Source organism: Ochotona curzoniae, unplaced genomic scaffold (genome assembly GCF_017591425.1).
Source record: "Ochotona curzoniae isolate NIBS_2020 unplaced genomic scaffold, NIBS_Ocur_1.0 contig_1071, whole genome shotgun sequence".
Lineage (NCBI taxonomy): Eukaryota > Metazoa > Chordata > Mammalia > Lagomorpha > Ochotonidae > Ochotona > Ochotona curzoniae.
The window spans coordinates 23,199,412-23,225,229 of record NW_024464939.1 but is presented as its reverse complement, the minus strand read 5'-3'; the positions used below and the strand labels follow the sequence as shown (position 1 = coordinate 23,225,229).

The 25,818-nt window shown below is 40.0% G+C and overlaps 1 protein-coding gene and 1 pseudogene across 1 annotated transcript in view; both read right to left on the bottom strand.

Moving 5' to 3' along the window:
• The window catches only part of PDE7A (phosphodiesterase 7A), a 115,697-nt gene that overhangs the window by 74,924 nt on the left and 14,955 nt on the right, over positions 1 to 25,818 (bottom strand). The window lies entirely within an intron of this gene.
• Positions 6,050 to 9,134, bottom strand: LOC121165911 (annotated as a pseudogene).

Sequence of the window (25,818 nt, the reverse complement as noted above, 5' to 3'; positions counted from 1 at the left end):
GGCCGATGCTGTGCCAATCTGAAGCCAGAAGCCAGGAACTTCCTCCAGGTCTCCCATGCAGATGCAGGGTCCCAAGGCCTTGGGCCGTCCTTGACTGCTTTCCCAGGCCACAAGCAGGGAGCTGGATGGGAAGTGGAGCTGCCAGAATTAGAACCGGCGCCCATATGGGATCCTGGCATGTTCACGGTGAGGACTTTAGCTGCTAGGCCACGGTACCGGGCCTTCTACCCCCATCTTTATAGCAGCTCAACTCACGAAGAATTAAAATAATAAATCACCCCTGATGTCAATTGATGACTAGATAAAGAAAATGTGGTATATATTCAGGATGGAATACTACTGAGCCATATAATGAATAAAATCCTTTTATAATGAAATGGATACATCTGGATAGCATTATGCCTAGGAAAATCAGATACAAAAATACAAATATCATGTTGTCTCCAATTTGTGGTTGCTAATTATACATAAAAAAAAAAACAACGTGAATGTGTAAGAGTGAAACACACATCTAATTTGATTATTGCTTCTAGTCCTTGGCCATATAAACAATAGTGTTTCTACTTTTCACTGTTGAATGCTACAGTTAGTGGTGTATTAAGCATATACGTGAAAACTGGAGGCATGTTACAGCAAAAGGAGAGAAAAGAAAGAAAAAGGAGGGTCCAGTCTTGTGCATGTGTCACCAGCACCATGTATGTCCCAGCTGCTCCGCTGCTGATCAGCTCTCAGCAACAGCCTGGAAAAGCAGCACAAGAGGACAGCCCAGTGTACTCATGGGGGAGACCCAGAAGAAGCTCCAGGCTCTTGGCTTCAGATCCACTCAGCTCTGGCAGTTGGTACCATTTGGGGAATGAACTAAATGATGAAGATCTCTCTCCACCAGTCTTTCGCAGTCTCTCTAAGTCTGTCTTTCAAATAAAAATAAATAAATGTTTTAAAAAGGGGGGGAATAACAAAAGGGGTGGGGGAAGAGGATTGGGAGGGCAAAAGGCCAAATTCAAAAATAGTTTCCTACTATTCCAAGTAGAAAGCACTCCTCCCTTGCTATCAGTTCTCACACACTTACAGATAACATTCCTACCCCACCCCCACCCATTCCATGCGCGAACGCACGCACACACAGACACACACACACAGACACACACCCCTGCAGGAGAAAGCTGAAACCAGAAAGGAGCAGTTTCCACAACAACACAAAAACCCAGTGTCAAAACAGCCCCAAAAGCATAGAACTGCAGATGTAATTTATTTATTTGAAAGGTAGAGTGACAGAGAGGGAGGAAGGTGCAGAGAAAGACTTTCTGCTGGTGTGCTCCTTAAATGGCAGCAAGCGGATGCATTTAGCTTCTCCCACCACAAAGACCTCGGCCGAACTCTGCCCATCCCCTCAGTGGCCACTACTTCAATATTCTCAGAAGGTAAAAGCCAAGCTACAATAACTAAAAATTAAAAATTCTTTCATCCATTTCTAAAACAGGTGCTGATTCAGAAGATCTGAACACATGTAGGTAATTATGACAAAATGTATGCTTCTATTACTACTGTCAATTACCAGGCAGAATGAACACACTGGAATGAACGAACCTGTTTAACAAAGTCTCAGAAAAACACTTGGTATAATGGCACTAGTTTGAAGGATGGGTTCTACCACTGAAAGTGCTAAAAACACTGAAGATACCTTTTGGATCCTAGAATGAATCCTTGAGCTGACAAAATAAAGAACACTTAGGGAAAAATCAAATAAAGGGAGAAATTCAAGGTGAACAGTGTACTGAAACTGAGTTTCATTTACCTCAAGGTCAACATAAAGTGGATGGACATGAGTTCTAGGGTTTTTTTTTTTTACAACCTCATGGGTAAACAGTAAAAAAGAGCCCAGGAACTGAACAAAATATGTGGCACCTTCCAGTAACTAGTACCCACAGAATACAATAATCATACCTCACATTGATTTGGAAAAACAATTTCAAATAAATCATGTGCAATTTGAGAACTGTCGGCTAGGAGAATATGATACAAATAAATGTAGGTCAGTAAAAAGATACCACATCTTAGATTTGCAACCACTCTGACGAATTTAATGGCAAAGGCAATTAAAACTGTGATACTGTTAAAGAGTTCTAACTAGAGTAACATAGCAGCTTAATAAGGTTCGGGGGGGAAAAAAAAAACCTCATTTGTTCTGAAATTAGTACCACTGGTTTATATATAATAACATGAAGAGAACACAGAACCTTCTTTATTTGGCATGTATAATTATAACGCTTTGTTTAAGACAGAATAAAGAATTAAGAATGCAAAAATAACTTGATTTACACTGAAGTAAATGGTACTTCTTGTTCAGAAGAAAAGTATTTATAATCAACATTCTGCAAAGGAACTCAAAAGCTAATGCATATAATCTAACATTAAAACTTTCCCATTAAAAAATATTTTCTTCATAAAAACAGAAAGTAGAGCAGAAGCTCCCATAAATTGCTGTGAGGGGGAAAAGCAGTTATTATTTCAGGAGTGTGGAGCTTCTGTTTGGGGGAAAAAAATAAATAAACATAGAAAATGGATATAGTGATGGTTATATAATATTTCAATGCATCTACTGCTATAAAACTGTACATTTAAAAATAATAATTTAATTTTATGCACATTTTATAATAAAAGTATGTAGAAAATTATTTCTGTATAATGTCATAAAGTTTTGCATTCTTTTAATTCTAAAATTTGTGTAAACATACTCCTGAAATTAAATCAAAGGAGCATCTGGCTTTGGGCATTTGATCACTGATTCAAATTAAAAAGTTGCCTTTTTCAGCCATGTGGTAGTTACATTTTAAACCTCAGTTTTCCCACTGGAAGAGTGGGAAAGTAAGAGGAACAGAGCCCTGTTCGGAATTACGTGGTGTCTGACGGTATTGGTAAAGACCACCCAGGAACGTAACCAGGATGTTCTTAACTCATCTTCGGCACAATCCAAATGAGGAGTCACCAGGTATAATTTGCAAACCTTTAAAAATCACCTTGCCACCTCTATCCACCACACTGAAGTATATTTAAGCTCATCACCACATCCCCAAAGAGCACTGGTTCCAGCCCTGGCTTCTTCACCTGATCCAGCTCCCTGTTAATGCACTTGGGAAACCAGCGATGAAAGGTCAAGCTGCTTGGGCCCTTGCCACTCATGTGAGAGACACGGATGATGCTCTTGGCTTTGATCTGTCCCGACCCTGGCTCGGTGGGCATTTGGAGAGTGAATTACAGAAGAGAAGCACTCTCTCTCCATCTATTCCTAACTCCTCCATTCAAATAAAATCTTTCAAAGAATATAAATAAAATGGCTTTCCAGTCTCAACTTGAGAAACATTAATCAACATGGCTCCTATTAAATTTGCCAGGTTGTCTAAATTATAAAAGGAGAGACATGGGATCTAAAAACAAACTGAATCAATAAATAAAAAGTTTGACCAGGATATTCCCTTTTTCAAATTTCTGTTCCCCAGCATTCATATTACCCAATGATAATAGTCAATTTTCAGTCATCTGCACCAATCAGACATGCACTATTAAACCATTCAGAAATCTGTGTTTCAAAGTCTGAAGCACAATCCACTCTTAGGAGTGGAGACATGGCCAGCATAGGAGCTGCTCTACCTCCTGGAGGATGATGGACCTCAACATGACAGGGCTTACACAGGGCTCTGCTGGGAAAACACAAAATGACATTATTGTGAGTTTGGGAAGTTTTTCATTTTTTCAAGATTTTTTTTTTTTCATTTGAAAGGCATAGTTATATAGAGGCAGAGGGAGAGAGAGGAGCGAGGGGTAGAAGAGGGTAGGGAAGGATGAAAGGAAGAGGGCTGGAAGTGGGCCGGGCGAAGCCAGGAGTCAGAAGCTTTTTCTGCATGTCCCATGTAGGTGCAGGGGCACAAACGCTTTGATCATCATCCACTGCCTTCATAGAAGCATCATTAGGGAGACAGAGCAGAAGTACAGCCTCCAGGACTTGAACTGGTGCCAATATGGGACAATGGTGTTACAGGCAGCAGCTTTCCTCACTAAGCCACAAAGCTGGCTGCCAGCAATTATGTTTAAACATATTTTATTTAATCATAACACTATAGTACTTGTATCTGAAAAACACATATACATAAATACACAATTTTTTAAAAAATTCAGTGTTTGAAACACATGTGGACTCATGAATTCCATGCCAATTCCTAGATCCTCCTGGGATTTACCTCTGTTGGTTAGGAACTATTGGCCAGAAGATAAGGTTCCTGGCATTGGGAGAACAAACTTGCAGGGACAAGTTGTTTGTTTATGCACACTCCCCACTCCCATATACACACACATCAAAAGACAAACATCATTCAGTACACCAATATATCACTAAAAGAAAGCTGATATAATTCAAACTGATATGATAAGAAAAACCTATATTATCAAGGGTAAAAAGGGGACATGCCAAAGAATACAAAATATTTAACCCAATCATCAAATGGCATACACAGCAGCTTACTACACATACTTCTCTACCTGTAATCCATTCTCTACTACAGAAAAAAAAAAAACCCACACCATTTAAAAACTACCTCTCATAGCACAAATTTAACCCTATTTTCTCATTTCCATCCTATATTTACTCTAATTCCAGCCAAATTACCAAATTTCCTGAATACAGCTGGGGCAATGCCACTGCCATATTTTTTCCAGCTTACTTCCTCAATTTAGAATGAATTCCCCTACACCCTCCTGGGAAAGTCTTGCCAATTTTAACATTTCTAACATACGGGGATAAAGAGAAATTCAACTATTTTGGGCACTCTGACTAACTTATTTCAGGATTTACTAAAGACACTTAAAAAAAACTAAAATAGGTAGCCTGAAGTTTTAATTCACTATGTGAACAACCAAGAGCCAGTTAGATACAGTCCAGTCAGTTTAAAACTAATGAATAATGCACACTTCAAAAGTCCCTTGTTGAGAACTTCGAACACAGGCCAGTATCACAGGAGCTCTGCCTATTCCTGCTAATGTTTCAAGCACATTTGATTTTAAAGTCACATTCATACTTACTGAGAAGTTCTAAAGCAATTTTCCAAATTTATTGAAGTAAACATTTGAGAAGGAGATACTATAGTTTAATCATTTAGTCATTTACCATATTGTCAGACAGGGGTGGGGAATTCCAGCCTAGAGGTCATATGAGGCCCATGAAATCATTTGGTTTTGTTCTGCCAAGGCAACTGCAGGTGGTACCTGAAATTCAATAATTTTGTATGGCCTACAAATCATACTATGAATGATTCACAAAGGCCCTTGGCAGATAAAGGGATCCCTAAACCTGCAAAAAGTCTTGCATTATTGGTTCAGTGAAAATTGGTGGGGCCAGTGCAGTGGCACAGTAGTTAAGCTGCTGCTTGCGACACCAGTGTCCTACATGGGCACCATTCACAACCCTGGCAGTTGCAGCTATTTGAAGAGTAAACCAGTGGATGAAGGATCGATCGGTTATTTCTTTCTGTAACTCTGCCTTTCAAATAAATAAAAAATTTACAAAAAAAAAAGGGGGGGGGGCACATGCTTTTTGAGGGAAATTTCATGTTAATAAGAATATTGATGGGCCTGGCAGCGTGGCCTAGTGGCTGAAGTCCTCGCCATTAACGTGCCGGGATCCCATTTGGGAGCTGGTTCTAATCCTGGTAGTTCCACTTCCCATCCAGCTCCCTGCTTGTTGCCTGGGAAAGCAGTCAAGGACAGCCCAAAGCTTTGGGACCCTGCACCCGTGTGGGAGACCCAGAAGAAGTTCCTGGCTCCTGGCTACGGATCAGCACAGCACTGGCCACTGTGCTCACTTGGGGAGTGAATCATCAGACGGAAGATCTTCCTTTCTCTCCTCTCTGTATATCTGACTTTGTAATAAAAATAATAAATAAATCTTTAAAAAATATATTGATAAAAACTTTACACCTAACATCTTAACTAACCATTCTACTAGAAATCAGTCTAAGAACACAATTACGAATGAGCATAAAGATTGAGCTATGAAGACTTTTTTCCAAGTTAACAATCTATTTTATTGTTTGACCAACTCTCAAGAGTAAGCTAGTTGTTATACAATATAAAAACAATAACCTCCAAAATCAGTTCCTCTAGATTTAATAAATCTTTTTATAAACACCATGTTTAAATGTAGTTTATATCTATTACCACAGTTTTTATCCTTTCTTACTAAGGTGACAATTTTGTCACAGTTCCCATACAGTGCTATTACTGTACATGAAGAGTGGTACAACTGCAAAGAAGAATTACAGCTTGGATTCACAGAAAACATTTGAAATGGCCAACTGTGAAGCAGACATCAGAATCCATGTCGTTATTTATGTAAATACCGCTTCTCCGTCACCTTTTCTGTTGCGTTTCTATACCTATCTTTTCTTGGAAATTATACAATAAATGTATAGAAAGCAGAAAAAGGAAACTTGTATAGTTTGTTTTTTCCCTAGGAAGGACTGTATTTTAATAAGATGGTGACTGTACCTCTTTGGTCATCAAAGAAACAGAATATAACGGATTCCAGATTCTCACTAGCGTTATTAACTGAATATCATTTGTCAGAATGGAGGATTAAATGAAAGGTTCAAATTAAAAGAGGGAGAAAGGCATCTAGCACTACTTGTGGTTTTAAAAAGAAGTTGGAAGTGTTAAAAACAAATAATATTGACTCCCATGTGCTTAAACCAGAAATCGAAAAAACATCATTTTCAATTTTTAAAGTCTGGAGTGTAACTTCCTTGTAGAACTTTTATGTAAATATTTCATATTTCCTCTTGTAAAAACACTTTACCACTCTCAGATAGCTTCACTATCATCAGCTGAAATGAAAGTAGTGATTCAGCTTCACTTACGTGAACCAAAAAGTATTTCAGTTAAGAGCAACCTTAAGAACAATTTCTCTACTAAATACTGAAAAAAAAAAAGTTGTAACAGATCTTGCACGAGAAAATATTCTCTAATGTTGAAATATGGCAGAAGTAGCATTTTAGCTGCAATGTATAGAAACAATGAGAGCACGGATCGACCTAGGAAGGCCTTCCAGGTCACAGGTGGGAATGAATACCTAATGAGGTTATGACTGAACTCCAAACCTCACTTATACACAGAGACCTCGATGTATCTAACTATGCTAATATATAACCACATTTTAATGGAAAACAAATTGGAAGAAATTTTTCCACTGTCAAATTTATAGTCTATAAATATAATGTATGAATTTAAATTAGCAGACATCTTACTAGGGATGACCAAACAAAACAAAAACAACTAAACTATGAAAGAGAAAAAGGCAAAACCAAGTAAAACATAATGTAATAATGTTCCAATCAGTGCTGCCTCATGTTGCCCTCTTGCAAAATGGCAGGCAAAATCATACTTGTTTTTACACTTGCACCCACATATATTACACTGGAAAGGGTTTTCATACCCATGGCATCCCATGCAGATGGTGTGATCTGCAAAGTACGTGTCTCAGTGCTGGCAGTGGTGCAGCAGCTGAGGGCCCTGGACTGGCAGGGTCGGGGCAGGAGTGCTGGGCTGGCTGTTTCCTATGTTGGAAGTACTCGTGTGGGCACTTGGTTCACTGCTAGGCCCTGCCACTGCACTGAAGTTCCGTGGGCCATGCAATGGCCGCAGCTCAGGGCTTGTGGGAGAGGAGCTCTGAGGAACACTTGCTGACACAGCAAAGACCGCTGCCTGGGCGGAGGGCTGCTGGATCAGGAACAGCTTTTCCTCAGGGCATGGGACCACATCTGGGGACTCTGGGTTTTGGTTTTCAAGCAGCAAACTGGACAGCTGTCCTTGCTAGAGTAGAGAGCTGATTTAAAGGGTTGTCAACCGTGAGTTCTTGGGGCCCCTCGGGAGGCCACCAGTTGGAATGGGCTCTGCGGTGCTTTCACAGGACTCAGTCTGGCTATTTGGGATTTCGTGGGTAAAGTCGTTAAGGTAGTCTGGTTTCTGGACCACCATAGATTAATGCTCTTCTGCTGTACCCCAAATTGCCTGTTTTCCCCCAAAGCACACTCCCCCCGACACACACACATTTTCTTGGCGATTAAGGAAGACCTGGTACCTTTAATTGGTACCATTTTATGTCTGTGCCTTCAATGATGGGACAAGTTACTGCTATCACTACAGTGGAAGGAGCACGGTTCACATTTGTACGGTTTATCTCCAGTATGGGAATGCATCGGGTTTCCAGATGATGCTCATAAGCAGATGCAAATTGATAGAAATGACATCTATGAGGCTTCTCATCTGTGCGAATCCTGATGTGTTCAATGAGCCGGGCTGCCCCTTTGCTGGCATAGTTGCAGTACCGACACTTGAGCTTGCCATCAAAGGTCCTTTCAAACCTGTCCACTAACATCCCTGGGTTTTCACCCAGACACTTCAACAGATGGGTGATCAAGTCCATTTTGATCACCATCTGTTCCAGTTCCCTGGAGAGCCTCGGCTTCCTTGTCCCCGCTAACCAGGCCAGAAATCATGTTCACATGATGGATCTGCCGAGTCAGGTATTCCTGAAAGTCTTTCACGAAGTCCAAAGGCTCTGGTTTCTTCTCACCCATCTTTGCTGGTTTCTTTTTTTTTTTTTAAGTTTACAGTTTGTTATACCTCCTGACAGCCACACCAGGCAAGGCTTGCCGCCTGGTTCAACACCGATGCTGCTGTCGCCTTCCTCATATTGCCACCATGTTTGTTGTTTCTGGTTTGCTTCCCATCCCACTACGAAGATTTTCATTACCACATGGTTTCTAACAGTGAAAACTATTACAATTCTAATGGTTCTTAGACAGTTTTCACAAATATCTAAAAATAAGGAAAGGTTGGTAGATTTAAAATAGAAATACAAAGGGTTTATATTGTGGCCCAGTGAGTTTGGCTTCCATCTTCAAGGCTGGCATTACTTTTCAGAGTGCCAGGTCAAACCGCGCTGTTCCACTCCTGTTTCAGCTTCCAGCACCTAGGAAATCAATGAATAATTACCCAACCATGTGGGCCTCTGCAACCCACATGGGAGATCCAGATGGAGTCCTTAGCTCCTGGTTTTGATCTAGTCCAGACCTGGCTGTTGGGGCAACTTAGGGAATAAATCAGTACATGGAAGACCTCTGTCATTCTGCCTTTCATGTTGTTATAAATCTTAAATAAAACAGAAACATGAATATCTATAATCATCTACAATAAATGCTCTAAAATGAACTTTTCCCCAACCGACTATAGTCTCTTGGACACTTTTAATTAGATGTGTAGTTAAAAAGCAACACACACACTTAATATATACATAGAGACAAAGTATTTACTAATTCAGCAGGGAGTAGAGGCGGCAAAGGAGAGTGACTCATTATTTTTTAAAATATGTTTATTTCACTTAAAGATTTCTTGTATTTGAAGGCAGCGTTACAGAGAAAAGGAGAGAGGTCTTGTTCATTCCCCAAATGGCTACAATGGCCGGAACTGAGCCAATCCAAAGCTGGAAGCCAGCATCCTCTTCCAGGTCTCCACATGGGTGCAGAGCCCAAGGATTTAAGTCATCCTCCACTGTTTTCCAAGACCACAAGCAGGAAGCTTGAATGGAAGTAGAATAGTTTGGACACAACTGACACCCATACAGGATGCAGTGCCACGGGTGGAGGATGAACTTGCTGTACCACTGGGCCAACCCCCAGATGGGGACTCCTAGGTAGGTTTTCTCAGAAATAGATGCTAGGGAAACAGACAGCAAGGAAGGTTGTACAACTTTGTGAACACACTAAAGAAAACTACTCAATTAAATATACACTTTAAAGAGTAAACTTCATGGGAGAATAAAAAACACTTCCTTAAAAACATTTAAACATTTTATAATCTTTCTTTGAGGAATATGTACCAAACTACTACATATTAAGATGAATGTGTTCATAAAAATCTTTAATTAGGCATTCTTTGACACATCTACACCTTGTGTTATTGATTAGTAAAGTATGGGTACTAAATTGGCCTATCTCCAACTTTCATTATATTCCAGAAAATCCTTTGTTTTTCACATAGTATCCTTTTCGTTGTAGTACAATCTGTTGAAAAAGCAATTCTGCTTCCTTGTTGACCATTCCTGACATCCCTATTAAAATTAGTTGCCTATAACACATCCATTATTCTGTGTATGCTAACACCAGTATTATAGTCATGACTATTGTTAGTTTGCATTTTTTAAAAAAAACTGTATTTGAAAGGCAGAATTACAGAGATGAGAGACAAACAAGAGAAACCTTCAATCTGCTAGCTCACTCCCCAAATGGTCCCAACAAACAAAACTGAGCTGATTCAAAGCAAGGAACCAGGAGCTTCCTTGGGGTTTCCAACATGCATGCAGGGGTCAAGGACTTCAGTCATCCTCAGCTGACTCAACAGGACATAAACAGGGAGCTGGGTGGGAAAGTAGAACAGACAGAACTAGAACTTGCACCCGTATGGGTTGCCAACATTGCAGGTAGAGACAGAGCCTACTACACTAGAACGTCAGCCCTCTTTGTAGTTAAGTTTTAATATCAGGGCATATAAATCCTGCTCTGATCTTTTTCCAAGACTGCCTCTGTAAATCTGAATCCCATACAATTCTAAATGTATTTTCAAAATCAATTTGCCAATTTCTACAAATAATTCAGCTGCAATTCTGAATGTCCAAATGAATTTGTGAAGTATGCCATCTAAACAATACTGTCTTCAAAACCAGGAGGATGGCATTTTTTTCCCCCAACTATCCTCAATTTTTTTTTCAGTAGTGCTTTGCACTTTCCCAATACATTTTGCACTAGTTGGGCTAAAGGTATTACTAAGCATTTTATTCTTTCTGATACCATTGCAAATTAACTTTATTTCATTTTCAGGTTGTTCCTGTCAAGCATACAAAAGGCCACATTTTTTTAAAGATTTAATTTTATTGAGACGGCAAATTTACACAAAGAAGGACGGAGGAGAAAGGTATCTTCCATCCACTGGTTTACTCCCCAGATGGCTGCAATGACCAGAGCTGAGCCAATCTGAAGCCAGGAGCTAGGAGCCGCTTCTGGGTCTCCCACGTGGGTGCAGGGTCCCAAAGCTTTGGGCCGTCCTCTGCTGCTTTTCCAGGCTATAAGCAGGGAGCTGGATGGGAAGTAGAGCAGCCAGGACACAAATGGGTGCCTATATGGAATCACAGTGCTTTCAAGGGGAGGATTTAGCCCTTATGCTGGGCCCTAGGTAATAGATTTTTGTACTGAACTCAAATACTGCAAATTGCTGAACTCATTCTGGGATGAAACTCGTTTAATTAGGGCATAGTGACTTTTCCATCCATTGCTAGATTTAGTTTAGTCTTTCATTTCAGATTTTTCATATCCACACTTTTTCTTACCATGTCTTTAATGGTTTTAAGATTGTTTTCCAAATTTATTTGAAAGAGTTCTAGAGGGAGGAAGAAGAGAAGGAATAGGAGGACAGATAACGAGAGAGAACTCTTCCAGGAGCCTGGAGCTTCATCAGAGACTCTCATGTAGAAGCAGGCATCCGAGCACTTGGGCTATCTACCATTGCTTTCCCCAGGCGCAGTAGCAGGAGCTGGATCAGATGTGAAGCAGCCAGGTCTGGAATCCAAGCTCGTATGAGAAGCCAGGTGTCAAGGAGAAAGTTTAATCTGCCAGCCACAATGCTAGATCTTTATTGGATTTTGGTATCAGAGAATATTGGTCTCATGGGATAAGTTGGAAAGAATACTATTAACTATTTGCAGGTTTTCCAGATGAAAGAAAAATCTTAACACATAATCAGAATAAAGTGAATTATACAGTAGTGATAACATGATGGGAAGTACCATCCTTAATCCCTGCACAACAGGCACCGCGGGCTGTCGAATGGTCCTAAAAACCCCAGAGTTTATTCAGCCATCCAGGCAGCTGTGAGTTAGAGCAGGCCCAGACCAGGAAAAGTCAATTTGCAATTCAACAGAAGCTAGAGGGAGGACAACTTCAATTTATAGCTTAGGGAATTTGGAAAAAAGATTTTTGTTTCTACCAGCTTAAAAAAAAAATCCATCCAGTAGCCAACTGGCACTGGGTTAGAAGTGCTGTTTGGTCCCAACTCAGCACTCAGTAACACAGCACCGGCAGCTCAGATCGACCATGGGAGAGAATGGACACTACATAAGTCAGCAATCACCACAAATCATGCTCTTTCTCTTTCAGAAATGCAGTTGCTAAACATTTTCTAGCACACCCATTAAACACAACCTTATTTCAAATTCTCCTTTTCATCAAACATTTCTTTTTACTCACGCAATAAGATTGTGAATAGTTAAAATTTTACCAATAAAATATTGCATAGATTCAGGTTTCTAATAAAAACTTTACTTTGAAAAAATTTCCAGTATCCATTGCTAAAATATTTCACAATATGGAAATAACTGACACAATAAATTTAAAAACCTGAGTATAAAATATACATACAGTAGAAAGAGACCACATCTAGATGAACAGATACCAGAATTGCTAACTTAATATTAATTTGTTCACAATGTTATCCTTGAGTGGTAAGATTACAGACAATTTTAAAAATTTATGTATTTCTTTCGTTTTTATTACTTTTTTTAAAAAAAAATATTTTTAAAATTTTTATTGGAAAGGCAAATATACAGAGAGAATCTCTTTAAGATTTTCTGTCCACTGATTCACTCCCCAAGTGGTCACAATGGCCGGAGCTGAGCTGAGCTGAGCTGAGCCGAGCCGAGCCGAGCCGAAGTCAGGGGCTTCATCTGGGTCTTCCACACGGGTGCAGTACCCCAAAGCTTTGGGCCCTCTTCGACTGCTTTCCCAGGCCACATGTAGGTGGCTGGATGGGAAGTGGGGCTGCCAGGACACAAACTGGCACCTAGTTCGGATCCCGGCACCACTAGGCATTAGCCAATAGACTACCAATTAATGTACTTATTTCTAGTATAGGGTTACAGAAGAGGCGAAGACAGACATTTTCCATCCACTGGATTACTCCCCGAATGGTTGCAGCAGCCAGGGCTGGCCCAGGTTAAAGCTAGGAATTTCAATTAAGTTTCCCATGTAGGCAGCAGAGCAAGACCATCTCCCATTGCAAAAGTGCAGCAGCTGGATGGGAAATGGAGCAAACAAGACTTGAACTTGTTCTCATATGGGATGCCAGAGTCTCAGGTGGTGGCTTAACATACTGCACTACAATGTAGGGCCCACAAATGATTCTTCTATTTCTGCCCTAATCTTTTTCCTAATTTTTCATCATGAAATACATTAACAATAAAGAAAAAGCTAATTGATGCTTTTAAAATGAAGAAATTAAAGTTTGTAAAAACTGTTTTTCAAACGGAGAGGTAGCTTCAGTTTTTAAAGTGAGTGGTTCTTTGCTGCTTTTTATAGTACAGTTATAAACCTGTTCTCTGACTACCTTGAGAAGATGTTAGAGGCATAAACTGAATGGTAGTACGCATCATAAGGAAAGTGCTGAATGTCTTCACAAAGCTGCTCGCCTACTTTGAAATATGTGCATGCTCTGATTCATCAAACTGTTAACTCTATTCTGAAAGATGATGTGGTACAATAAAGATGCCCTGGACTGTGAGTCAGAAGACTTGGCTTCTGGTCCTAGAACGAAATCCTGTCAGCCATGTGACTGCTGACCTGAAGTAATCCCTCTAAATATGAATCCTCCCATTCATGACGTGAGGCTGATCACACCGTCCGTGGCCTCTCACAGGATGACGTAAAGCAGATCAAAGAACTATCAAGTGAAGGACTCTCACACGTCAGCATGTCACTGCATACATATTTTAAGTCTTACGACACTGCACTTTCCTCAACTTGGATACAATAGACAGCTTTATAATTTAACTAACAACACGTGTCAGTTACCCTGGTGACAAGTTAGCTTGCTCACTGCTTTGAAAATCACACATTCACACATACACAGAGTTTTTAAAAGTCTCTTTTCTTTTTGATTTTCAACTCAGAAAATACAGGAATGATGTCAACAGTGTATTATCACCCAAACATGACACTGCAGAGAGCTACAAGTGAATTTCAGTGACAGCGTTGCCTAACTCCTAACTAATATATTACACATAAAGTAATTAAAAATAACATCTGCTACATCAGGTAAGAAACATCCAAGCAACTTAAGAACAATTTATTAGAATGGTTAATATGATAATTTACTATATTACACTTAAGGTTTAAAAAATCTAAGCATCTTGTTTTATGTAAATCTTTTTTAAAAGATTTACTTATTTTTTATTGGAAACTCAGATTTACAGAGGAGAGATAGAAAGGACTTCCACCTAATGGTTCACTCCCCAAGCGGCCCAATGACCCAAAAAAGAGCAGATCCAAAGCCAGGAGGCAGGAGCTTCTTCTGAGTCTCTCATGCAGGTGCAGGGCCCCAAGGCTTTGGACTAGCCTCTACTGCTTTCCCAAGCCACAAGCAGTGAGCTGGAAGAGATGTGGAACAACCAGGCCCAAGCATCTTTTTTTTTTAAAAAAAGGCTTATTTATTTATATAAAAGCCACAATGATATGGCAAGGGAGGTCAAGGAAGAGGGGATCGGAAGCAGAACAGAGAAAAAAGACAGCAGTATCTTCCCTACACTGGTTTATTTTCCAGATGGCCAAAATGGCCAGGAACTCTATTCCAGCCTCACACATGTGTGGCAGGAGCTGAAGTACTTGGACCATCTTCCATTGCCTTCCCAGTCACATGACCAGGACTGGAATGACAGTGTCCCTAAGCATCCTAATTTATTATCTTATTCAAACGCATTTTGCATAAACAGCCCAAACAAATGCAATCTAACAAAGAAAAGGAAGAAAAAAGGTAAAACTGCCACTGCTTGCAGGTGATGCGGTCTCTGCTGGTAACTCAAATTAACAAGAAAAGGCACTGGATACCTATTAGAAACAACAGTGTATCCACACACAATCAAAAAACAATTTACAATTGCAACCAAATAAATGGGTGTAAACAAAACTTGCAAGGACTCTATTAGGAGATCTCACAGAATACAACAGGAGGGTCAGATTTTAGTGGAATGAAGGAGAGGTGGAATAAGAGGAGGAGGAGGAAGAGATAGGTGAGAGTAGCTTTATCAGTCAAGTGACAGCACACACAGGGTTATTGGAGAAAAGGCCAAAAGGGGCCACCCACTCAGGCCTGGACTGAGTGGAGTAGCAGGGCTAGTAACAGGGATGCTGTTTACAAAGAATCCCTCATTATGGGATAGGAAGCCAGATGACAACATGTGTGTGACAGCCATATATAGAGAGGGACTACAAAATGTGAGAAGTCTTCAAAAAAAAAAATTCATGGTAAATGCCTATTATGAAAAAAATTATGTATGGATTCCAAAACATATTTGCACCAAAACAGTTACCTTTTTATTCCATTTCCATGAACTTTTCTGAAGTGCCCTCCTATGCTCCAACTTTCCTTTTCTCAACCAGTTCATCTTTCATTGCCCAAATCCAATCATAAGCTGGAGGGCCACAGAGGCTGGTGGTGTACCCCACACTGGCCAGCAGCCTTAGGCAGAGAGCAAAATGCACAAAGTGGACCAAACACACAAAAGAACAAAGAAGATCCAACACAGTGACTAGCCTCTCGCCTCCTGCTTCTACGCCACATACCACTCTGAGCATTTGATTGGGTTAATCCTTTCAGTTTTCACATGGCATCCCAAACTACACAATAAAACGACCCCAGTTAAGAGAGCTGGAGGAAACGACAGTTTTCAAAAAATGAGAAAAAATAGGTGTTTAAGATCAGAGAGGCAATAAATAAGTAAATAAGAACACTCCTATCAAATATTAACACAGATTATTACCTGAAGTATTATTTGTAAGTACTACAAGGGAGTGGGCAAAAGGTACTATGTCTTGATCCAGAGGGATCCCATTACAGCATGGCACAATTACTTTGGGTGCCAAGTTGTCTCAGCTGCTCCACTTCCCATCCAGCTCCCTGCTTGTGCCCTGGGAAAGCAATCAAGGAAAGCCCAAAGCCTTGGGACCCTGCACCCAAGTGGGAGACCTGGAAGAAACTCTTGGCTCCTGGCTTTGGATCAGCTCAGCTCTGGCTGTTTGTGGCCACTATGGGAATGAACCAGTAGAAAGAAGATCTTTTTCTTTGTCTCTCCTTCTCTCTGTATATCTGCCTTTTCAATAATAAAAAAAATATCTTAAAAAATAAAAAAACCCAACAGTTGAACAGTTGAGTATCAAGATCCTGACTTGGAAAATAAACAAAAAAAAGTTTAAAATATATTTAGAATTTATTATGATTTGAATTATGAAGAAATTTGTTTAAAAAAATCAAGTGTCAACTAGAAATATTTTTATTTTCATGCCCTTGAAAGGCAGAGCCAAAGAGAATGGGACAAAGAAAGAGGGATCCTCCCATTGCTGAATCATTCCCTAAATGCTCCTAACAGTGAGGGTTGCTCAGGCTACAGCCAAGAAACCTGAAATCCAGCACCAGGTCTCCTATGGTAGTAGGAGTGGTCCAAGCACTTGAGCCATCATTCTCTGCTTCCCAGCATGCAAATAAGCTGGAACTGGCCAGAGAACAAAGTTGCCAGGATATAAGCCTGCAGTCAGATATAGGGCACAGGCACCATAAGCAGTGGCCTGCTGCTCCACTATAGCTATCACTTGGCTTCTAGTGTAGGTTTTTTAAACACTTTTGTGTACACCTATAAAACTGCTTTTTCTCTTACAGAACAATCACACACACAAAGAAATTTTGCAAAAATATTCAGTTTCATCCACTTTTCTTAAAAGCCATTCTTGGGGAGAAGCATTTGGCACAGTGGTAAAGCTAATCCTTGGGACACTTGCTTTCCACACATATCAGAGGGCCTGGGTTCAGGTCCCATTCCACTTGTAATTTGACAGTCCTGGTAACACACACACTGCAGGTGACGGCTCAAGTACTTGGGTCTCCATCATATTTATGTGAGACTTAATACTGCTTAAGCCTGGTCCAGCCCGAGCTGTTGCAGACACTTGGGCAGTAATCAGGAGATAGGAGATCTCTCTGTGAAATGATTATCTGTAGTCATTTGACAGTTAAGTCAGGTTCCCTTAAAACACATAAAATAGCATTATCCTTGACAATTTTTCTTCAATTCTCAGTCTTAAAGGGCTCTGACTTACTTAATATCACAAATTTCAATGAAACTTACATACCTTGCAAGATATGCAATTTCAGTTTGCAAAGATTCTATTATGTTCATTTAAAAAATTTTAAAGGTTTATTTATTTTTATTGGAAAGTCAGATCTACAGAGAGGAGGGGATAAAGAGAGGAAGGAAGATCTTCTGTCCACTGATTTACTTCCCAAGTGTCCACAACAGCCGGAGCTGATCTGACCTGAATCCAGAAGGCTTCTCCAGGTATCCCTACATGGGTGCAGTCCCAAGGCTTGGGCCCATCCTCAACTGCTTTCCCAGGCCACAGGCAGGGAGCTGGACAGGAATCAGGGCCATTGGGACACTAGGCTACTACACTGGGCCCTCACTTAAAATTTATAAAAGGATCAAGAGCAGTATTTCAAGAAACTAATGTTAAAAGCAATACTTTCATTACAGAAAGCTTTTTATTTTGATGGCCTTTAAGTATATAGCTAACCAGTCATTGAAAGTGACAAGCCTATTAAACTGATATATGGATGTCATATGTATAGGACAATTCCATTTACTTGAAAGAATCTCATTATGTACACATATTATGCATATCAAGACAACTATGTTTACATGTGAACAATAAGGAAAAGAATCCAAGAAATTATAAACATTTGTTTAACACCGGGGAATGGATAAGGAGAGGTTTACTTTCATTGCACCTTACATGCTTTAAAACTATATTCTCATGTGACATTCAATTACTTATCAGGTTTTTTAAAAAATATCTACAGCAAAAAGAAAACCTTTGTTGACTCCAGTATCTCTTAAAGATAAATAAGATATGAGTCTTGATTACCAAATTACAAAATAAAATTTGAGATTAAGGCAAAAAAAAAAGCAAAAGTAACTAAGACTTACAACCCAAAACAGTCACAATACTCAATGAAGCAACTTTAACTGTTCTGAAACCTTTTTCATTTATGAAAGAGTATGTTCATTTCATACTAAAGTTCCAGTGAAAGTTAGAAATAATAGAAAAATTCAACAGTTCTCAAAGTATGCTATCATGTTATTGGATCAAATAGATAAGCTCACGCATTGAAATTCAACATACAGATAGAATAATACAGTTTTACAGAGTAAAGTACAAAAATTAACTGACCTGGTCTCAGATTTTCACTCTTACAATTACATGGGAAGGCTTCTCAACATGCTTCTCTTTTCCCTCTCCACACTTCAGCCAAAGCAACACCTTACAAGCTCAATGTGGAAGCCAGGACAATCTAGCTGTCTTCCATTTGAGCAATTCCAAAAGCAATAGAAAGTGTTAAATAAGTCTAGTCTCCTTGCCTACTAATTTACTTTGGAAAGTACACATTTTTCATTTAGAAAAGGATATTCATGATAAGATGAAATTGGTCTTTTTAAATGAAAAGTATCTAAGTGCTTCTGTTTTAATACCTAACAAAATAGTCCTAAATAGTTTCGAACTAGAAAGGAGTCCTGAAGCCAAAAACTTTGAGAACCATTATCAGTTTAACTAACGTCTTTAGGCTGAAAAATAGAGGTGAAAGCAGTTTGCTTACAAATAAGATGAATGAGCATGGAGCAGCGAAACGTTGTAGACACTAAATCTGTTCTTAGAAATCAATACTCTTCAAAGAAATTAAGAAATAAAAAAATGCATTTATAAAGACTTATATTAGCCTTCATTCTGACGTTTCCATCTTTTTCCTCTTCCTGTGGATCTGAGCTACCATCTGCTATCATTTCCTGCCAACCAGTCTTGGAAGGCAGGCCTTTGGTTATAAATTGTCTCAGTCTTTGTATAAGAATATATTTGTGTGACCATTTTTTAAAAAAACTTATTTTATTGGAAAGGCAGGAGAAGAAGGAGAGACAGATAGATCTTCCAGCCAATGCTTCACTCCCCAAGTGGCTGCAACAGCTGGAGCTGAGCTAATCTGAAGCCAAGAGCCAGGAGCTTCCTTCCAGGTCTCCCACACAGGCACAGGGTCACAAGGCTTTTGGCCTTTCTCAACTGTTTTCCCAGGCAACAAGCAGGGAACTGGATGGGAAGTGGAGCAACTGGGATATGAACCGGCACCCATATGGTATCCCAGCACATGCTAGCAAGGCAAGGACTTTAGCCACTAGGCTACTGTGCTGGCCCACCTGTTTTAAAATTTATAAAGGATTATTCAGCATCTCTTTCAGTACTTTGAATATATCCTTGTACTTCCTTTTGCCTTATTTCTAGGAAGAAATCAGCAATTAATCACATCACCCCTCCCTTCTATGGAAGCTGTGCTTCTACTGTCCTTTCGACTCTTATCTTTCAATAGTTCAAACATGTTATATCTGTGTGTAGGTCCTTTGCATTAATCCTGGTGAGGTACACCCTACTTCAGGATGTATCTTTCAATGTTCTTCAGCAAATCTGAAAAATTTCCTGAAATGTCATATTTCTCAGCACTTTTTTCTGGGACTCCTGTCACATGTATATTTCTATATATTTTCTACCTATCTCTAAGGCTTTGTTCTTCTGTCTTCAAATACATCTCTGCTTTTGAGACTGAGTAACTTCTACTGGTTTGACTTCACGTTCACTGATTTCATCATCTCCAATCTACTGTGGAATCGTTTCATTTCAGATATTAAATGCAACTTCAGATTTTCCCTCGATTTTTAAAGTTCTTAGTCTGAAATAAATTTAGATATAATTTGTAGCAAGGTTGCAAAGACAGCACAGTTCCTGTATCTGCTTTCCTAACGCTAACACTTTTCCACAGTATTAATATTTTATATGTACTTTGTCCCTGTGTACGGGTCTTACCTTTTGATTCTTTACATTCTACAATTTTGTGGTGGTTGTTTAACCTACAGATTTTACTGTCCTAGATTCTGGATTTTCCCCCATTAGAGATAATGCTGCTGTTTTTATTCAGTTTAGTTTAGTGTAGAGCCCAAACTTCTGTTTCCTCTGTAATATACTGCCATTTATATCTGTTATTTATGTTTTAAAAATTATTTATTTTACTTGAAAGTCAAAATTACAAAGAGAGAGACTTTTCATTGCTGATTCACTCCGCAAATGGCATCAATGGCCAGAGCGGGGAGCCAGGAGCTTTTTTGTCTCCCCCACACGGATGCAGGGGCCCAATGACTTGAACCATCCTCTACTGCTTTCTCAGGTCATTAGTAGAGAGCATGATCAGAAGTGAAGCAAGCAGCTGGGATATGAACCAGAATCCGTTTGGGATGCTGTATCTCAGGTGTAGGATTAGCCATATATGCCAATACGCTGGGCCCAGTTGTTTATTTTTAAGCCTAGCATTGTAGATGCTGCGCTTTTCCTTAACTTATGAATCACTCTGAGATTAGACAGAGGTTATGATCAATAACCTGCAGGCACAAAAGTTTCCAGGTCTGTTAACAGATGTGTGTGTGTGTGGATAGGGGAGCACATTTCAGATTCAGCTTGTTTTCCTGTTGGCCCTATGTTAAACTCACCATAGACTCTTTTTCCTTCTTTCTTTGTTAAATTACCATAGGCTCTTTGTTTCCTCCTTTAAGGTTTTTATTTATTTTTTTATTGAAAAGTCAGATTTATAGAGAGAAGGAGAAATACAGAGAAAGATCTTTCATCTGCTGGTTCACTCCACAAGCAGCCGCAAAGGCTGGAGCTGAGCCAATCTGAAGCCAGGAGCTTCTTCTTGGTTTCCCACTCAGGTGCGGTGAGAAGGACAGAAAATTTTCCATCCACTGGTCTACTGCTCAACTGGCCTCAACCTTGGGAGCTGAGCCAATTCAAAGCCAGGAGCTTCCTCAGGGTTTCCATGGGGGTGCAGGGTCCTAAGGCTTTGGGCCATCCTCGACTGCCTGGCCAGGCTACAAGCAGGGAGCGGGACGGGAAGTGGAGCAGCCAATATGGGATTCTGGTGTGTACAACATGAGTATTTAGCCACTAAGCCATCGCACCAGGTCCACTTCAGGGTCTTTTAAGAGTCCTATGTACATGCATACATGCAACTTCAGAGACAACCAAAAGTATCTGAGTCCCTCCGGCCTCCTAGGTTCATTCCCAAACACTACCGAAACTTGAAACTACTTGAGCTGAAGCACTGACACTCTTTCAGACGTCTCAAATCCACACACAGCAAAGGGAATCACCCACCATCACAAAAAGCTAGACCCCTTCAAATTGCTTGTGGCCTATTTCTCAAGAACCTTTACGATAACCTTACTGGAAAAGAGTAGGATACATTATTGCGTAGTATCAGCTGGAATGCTGGGAAGAGTTCTATCGTTTTTATTCTGAGTTCAAGAGCATAACATATTTCAAAGTTTATACTATTGGTCATTGATCACTCCACAGAGTACTGAAATGGTTGTATTAAAAATGTAATACAGAAATAAAAATTCTATTAAAAGGTTCATGTTATTAGAATCAATAATTCCACTTCTATAAAACCATCCTTAGGGAAACAACCCAAGATGTGGAGAAGGCTGTGCTTTTGTAACGACATCTCTAAAAGCAAACTATTTAAAACAATGTAAACATTTAACAAATTTGGATACTCATCTGTGATATACATCTAATAAACTACATAACCTTTAACAGTTAAAATCATAAGCATCCTACTTTAAATCTCTTTAAAATCCTTCCCTTTATTAAAGGTTGTTATTTTTCTAAACTGTAGCAGACTAAAATGCAGTGTTCCCCAAAAATCTATCTTCATGTTTTCCTTGGGTATTACCACCAGCCTCCTTTGCAGCTAGGCATAGCTCTGTGACTCAGCTATAACCAAAATAACATGAGCAAAAAAGTTTCTTACCTCCTCACTGGGAAACTACACAGAATTTCACCTCTTCCTCTTTTTCAAAGGTTGAAATGTAATTTGGTAGCAACTGACAACCATGAAAAATAGATCCTCATTTAACTTCATGGAGCAGAACTGCCTCACCAGCCTTTGGATAATCCCAAGCTATTGTAGGACAGTAAAATGCTTCATTATTACATAACTAAGTAACACTGTAAGTTCATATTCTTTAAAAGTGTTTAAAGTATTCAAAAAAGCTACAGAGTTAAATATATTTAATACTTGCAACTTATTCCTTTAAAATTTATTTGAGACGCAAAGAAAGAATAAGAGTGGAGGGGGGTCCTAGCCATTAGTTCAGTTCACAAATGGCTTCAATAGGTAGGGCTGAACTTGGCCAAGCCAGGAGCTGGGAGCTCAATCCTGAACTCCCAGGTTGGTACAGGAACTCAGTTGCTTAAACATCACCTGCATCTTACAAAGGTGCATGAGTTGGGCTCAGCACTGTGGCCTAGCGGCTAAAGTCCTCGCCTTGAACGGGCTGGGATCCCATATGGGTGCCGGTTCTAATCCCATCTGCTCCACTTCCCATCCAGCTCCCTGCTTGTGCCCTGGGAAAGCAGTTGAGGATGGCGCAGAGCCTTGGGACCCTGCAACCGCGTGGGAGATCTGGAGGAGGTTCCTGGTTCCCAGCTTCAGATCAGAGCAGCACTGGCCGTTGTGCTCACTTGGGGAGTGAATCATTGGAGCTTCCTCTCTGTATATTTGACTTTGTAATAATAATAAAAAAAGGTACATGAGATGAGCAGGAAGCTTTAATCAGGAAGTAGAGAAAATAATTGGATCCAGATACCTGATTCAAGATATGTAAGTGCATGCCCCAACAACTATATTAGAATATGCATAAAACAATGTTACAGGAACCAACACCGTAGCACAGCAGGTTGTCACCTGTGATGACAGCATTCCATGTGGGCATCAGTTGAAGTCCTGGCTACTCCATTTCCAATCCAGCCCCTTGTTCATGTATCTAGGAAAGCAGTGAAAGATGACTTAAGTGCTTGGGTCCCTGTAACTATATGGGAGATCAGAAAAAAGCTCTTGGCTTTGGCCTGGCCCAGTCCTTGCAGACATTTAGGAAGTGAAATCAGCAGAACGAAGATCTTGCTTCTTTTTTCATTCTCCCTTTCTGTAACTCTGACTTTTAAATAAACAAATGAAGCATAGGGGACCAGCACAATGGCTCAATTGGCTTATTCTCCCCCTTGAAATGCCAGGATCCCATATGGGTACCAGTACATGTAGAAGTTCACTTCCTATCCAGCTCCCTGTTTGTGGCCTGGGAAAGCAGCAGAGGATGGCCCAAAGCCTTGGACCGTGGGAGATTTAGAAGCAGCTCTTGGCTCCAAGCTTAGGATCAGCTCAGCTCCAGCTGTTATGGCCTTTTGGGGAGTGAAGGTCTTTCTCTCTGTAAATCTGCCTTTCCAATAAAAATAAGTTAATCTTTAAAGGAAAAACAAAACAAATGAAGCTTGGGAAAACTGCTATGGTAGGAGGATTATAAATTATTATCTTGCACATATGTAATATTACCTGATCTTACCCTTTTTAAAAACTGACATTATTGCATTAGAGAATTCCAGAGAGGGTAAATGAATACTTATCCTGCAAGGCTTAATAATGATATGAAACATGCAGTCTTTGGCTAAGACTCCCAAAGATGCCCAAAGATTCTCTGCAATCTATTTTTTTTTTTTTAGGATTTATTTTTTATTGGAAAGGCAAATATATAGAGAAGGAAAGACAATAAGAAAGATCTTCCATCTGCTGGTTCATTCCCTAAGTGGCCACAATGACTAGAGCTTAGCTGATCTGAAGCCAAGAGCCAGGAGCTTCTTCTGGGTCTCCCACGTGGGGGCAGGGTTCAAAGGCTTTGTTTGGGCAGTGCTGTTTTCCCAGGCCACAAACAGGGAACTGGAAGGGAAGCGGGACCACCAGGATACAAACCATCACCCATATGGGATCCTGACATGTGCAAGGCGAATACTTTAGCCACTAGGCTACCAGGCTGAGCCTGCCAATTATATTCTTTCTTATTACTGGATTATCTACTTATGTTCCTCAAGGACACAAGCTTGCAGCATTAACCAAATAACATTAGCTCTATAGAACTAAGCCTTTTCTACTTGAAGAAAAGAGAACCATAACAAAACAAAACAAAACCTTTCTGCTTTATCTGGAAGATTAAGCCAATTCTCAATGGAAGAGGTAATTTCAGAACCTGACCCCAAAGAAAACATTATGACTTTTTTCACCCAGCAGCTCTTCTTAACATAAAAAAAAATCTGTCTGAAGAAGGATGAGAGCCGGTCCCACCAAGCACAGCACTGTTCCTCATAAAACCACAATTTAAGATTGTTTCCTCCTCCCTAAACCAAGAAAGTAAAGCAGCTCAACCCAAAGAAGCAAAATAAAGCTAAAACCTCTTCTGTTCTCATACTGGAAACTCTACTCTTTCTCTAAAGATGCAGCCAATTTCTTTCTTTTTTCTTTTTTTTAAATTTATTTATTCTTATGGTAAAGACAGATTTTCAGAGAGAAGGAGACAAAAGAAACATTTTCCACATGCTGGTTCACTCCCCAAATGGCTGCAACAGCTGGACCTAAGCTGATCTGAAGCCAGGAGCTTCTTTCAGATCCCAAGGCTTTAGGCCATCCTCTATTGCTGCTTTCCCAGGCCACAAGCAGGGAGCAGGAAGAGAAATGGGGCAAACTAGGCATGAACCAGCACCTATTTGGGATCCCGGTATCTGCAAAGGGAGATTAGCCAAACTAAGCCAATTTCTACAGTATCTTGACATCACCAAAGCTAGTAATTGAATTTAATGGTTTATCTGAAGAAACAAATTGAGTATTCATCTATGAGTTCACTCCCTCAAATGCCCATAACAAGTCAGAGGATGTCAATCAAGAGCCAGAATCCAAGTCAGGTCTCCTTGCAGATGACAGAAATCAATGATCGGGGCACCACTGCTGACTCTCGAAGTCACATAAGCAGACAGCTGGACTCATGAATGAGAGATGGGAGTTGAACCCAATCTCTCCAATGAGGAGCATGGGCATCCTAACCTGCATCATAACTACCAGACCAAGCACTCACCCCAAATTAAAAGTTTAAAAGTGGAAAATGTGCAGAACTGTAAAATATCAGACTACAAATATGTCTAATTAACAAGGCGTGGGAGGAGGGTGGAGGTATTCCAACACCTGACCTCTCCTGACATATGTTATGTGCCATAACACTATTATTTCTAAAATGAAACGGTATGCTTACCACACCATTATTTCTAAAGCTGTGCTGCCAACAAGAATTACCTGCAGCTACAGGGCACAGAAAACAGTACTAATCAGAACCAAGATGTGCTTCGAGTGTAAAAAGATTGGATTTTGAAGACTCACTACCCAAACCTATAACACATCAATATTTTTGTTATATATCTGCATATAATATACACAACTTACCAAAAAATGGCCACAAAAACATTTTAAATGATCTACGTGGCTCACACTAGTGAACATCAGTGGTGTTATATAGGAATGGGCTAATCCAGGTCTGAACTAACAAAATTTAAAACTACTTCTCTTTGGTTCAGTGCAAAGAAGGTATACTGACCTCAGATTATGGCCCACAGGTTACTGAAGATAAGGGCTACCTGGAGTCATCTGGTTACTCAATGACAGGGTTCAACCTATATACCAACCAAGGGTCCAGGAGAGATCCTACCATCT